Here is a 2362-nt window from a genome sequence, read left to right as displayed (position 1 = left end):
GGCCGGTGACCACCGCGCCCGGCCGCGGGGACGGTCTGTGCCCGCGCCCCCATCTAGCTCCCGGCGCTGGCCCGGGGCGCGGCACGCACGGCGCGGAATCCGGGATGAGGCTTTCGCCCCTCTCGGTCCCTTGACGCTGTCTCGGTGTCGTAGGGGTGAGTAGACGGCGGCTGCGAGAAGGTGAGCCCCCACCCCAACTTCCTGACTGCATTCAGATTCGCCCGCCGCCGCCTGGCTCCGGGTCGTTCTCGCCCCCGAGGTTTCCCTTACGATCAAGCCCCGGGGAGTGCGACCCGTGCTCGGAGCCGTGGAAAAACTACCGCGCAGTACTTGCTTGCCTGTCGGGTGTCAGATTTGAAGCCATCGCAGCCTGGAGCAGGCCTTGCAGTCTGCAGGCACGAATATCAGGCTAGCCACGGGCGTCGGTGCAACCTGCAGGCTTTTCCACACGCAGATTGATGGCACGGACGTAACTGTCTCCTCAACCACACCCGTCCCCGCAGGAAGCAGGACTATCGCTGTCATCTTTGATTAGGAAGGATAAGTTACACCCTGCACTTGGACCCTGTACACGCACTCTTTAGGAGTGTAACCGCAAAAGAAGCCATAACTTTTAAAGTGCTTTAATTTGTATCCCAGTAAACGCTACTTAATATCTCTTAAGCCGCTTTTACTTTGTATCTACTGTTTGCAGGTTTTTCTTTTAATTGTAACAACTTTGTTTTGCTTGGATCAAGATTGCCTAAACACTTCTTGTGTAAATGAGGGGAGGGTATACCTGTGGGTTTAAGGTAGAAAACTGCCATACAGTTCCCTGGCTGAGGTCTAGGTCAATTTTAGAAACCCTTCCCTCTCTCTCCTCCTCTTGTTTGAAATCAAGCAGGAAAATTCAGGCCCCAAGAACTTGTTGCAAGTTTTAGTAAAAGTAGTATTTAAAACGTGTCAGAGACACCATGGCAGGTTTTGCTTCAACAAGTAGTATAAATGTGGGCCTGATTAGATGAAATGGAAATATTCCTGGCCGACAAGCCAGTTTCCCTGGTAGGTCCTATCTAATGTAACATTTCACATTTCAGGATGACTCAGATTCAAGAAGGCTGACTGGTTTGTATCTTAAAAGTAATTTTTTTTTAAAGCATTCCAGATAGTAGTGAGTCTTTTAGTTTTATACATTTTATATGAAATCAGTTTGAAATGTAAATTTTTTCTTGTCAGCAGATTGTTTTTTACTTAATATTCACACACACACGCACACATAAGAACTTTGTATGTCAAACTTTTGAATAGTAAGTTTTAAGAATTATGTAAGAAAATTGAAAGCACTCAAAGAATAGATAGCCATTTAAATACACTTCTTAAAGGACATTTTGTTCTTGTTTTTAAAAAGACTTTCTCAAGTTGATGAAAATAGTACCCTAGTGGAGTTAACTGCTCATTTTTTTAAAAGAAAAGGATTGTAAGAGCTTGATACGTGGGAAATTATTTGCTAGTTCAAGTTTTAATTTGATTTAATAATCTCACTTATGATTCACAATATCCTGTGCCAATGGTACATGGAGTCTCTCTGGTTATGTAATTCAAATCAAACTCATTATATATGTGTGCGTCTTTGGAGCAGTCATCTTATAAAACTTAAGGTACTTAGGAGGTGTTTTCGTTTTCATTTCTGGGTAGGAAAAAGTTTTCTTCACTTGTGTAATTAGTTTATAGTGGCAGCATATAAGAACTTACTCGTTGCCTACTAACAGATTGCTTGGGTACTACGAGTACAAAGATGAAGATACATCAAACTCAACACAGGTTCATATTGCATTGCCAGGCTGGCAGTCTGTAATCTCATTACTGGATACATTTTTCAGTGCCTGTGCAGAGAGCAGACGTGGTGTGGCTTCTCCGTGCTCTCTGACAGAAGGACAGATCCAAATGCCACCAGTCCACATGAACAGGATGGTAGAGGGGAAAACGCAGGTGGAAGCTGAACTGTTAGGAGGGAGAATAGTACACCAGTCTAAGGTAATAGTCATATTTTTGAAAATATATAAACAGACGTAGGGATTGCTACAGAACAAGATTTTTTTAAAAATATGTAAGTTTTTTTATACAATATAAAAGTGACATTAGGATTATTCATCAAAGTCAAGCCTGTATCAAGGCAGAACATGAACCCTGACTTCAGGACACTGGTCAGTATTGAAAAAGACCCCACACTTTTTTATAAGCTAAAAGAATGCATGTGCATATCAAGAGGTGGGGCCAGTACCCTCCATTTCATTAGTGTTCCTAGCACACAAAACTAAAATGAACCTGGAAAACTATACTGGTAGGAATCATGGTGAATAGTAAGCCATTCCAAGTAGGGAAA

At 43.0% G+C, this 2362-nt stretch overlaps 1 protein-coding gene across 1 annotated transcript in view; it reads left to right on the top strand.

Annotated features, from left to right (window-relative positions):
* The first annotated feature begins 111 nt into the window (after positions 1-111).
* Positions 112-2362, top strand: part of PRKD3 (protein kinase D3) — a 109657-nt gene continuing 107406 nt past the window's right edge. Inside the window, 1 exon segment of the mRNA XM_006151341.2 lies at positions 112-180. The gene's annotated coding sequence lies outside the window, so the exon portion shown is untranslated.

This window comes from Tupaia chinensis, unplaced genomic scaffold (assembly GCF_000334495.1).
Source record: "Tupaia chinensis unplaced genomic scaffold, TupChi_1.0 Scaffold000317_1, whole genome shotgun sequence".
NCBI classification, from domain to species: Eukaryota; Metazoa; Chordata; class Mammalia; order Scandentia; family Tupaiidae; genus Tupaia; species Tupaia belangeri.
This window is presented reverse-complemented; position numbering and strand designations above follow the sequence as displayed.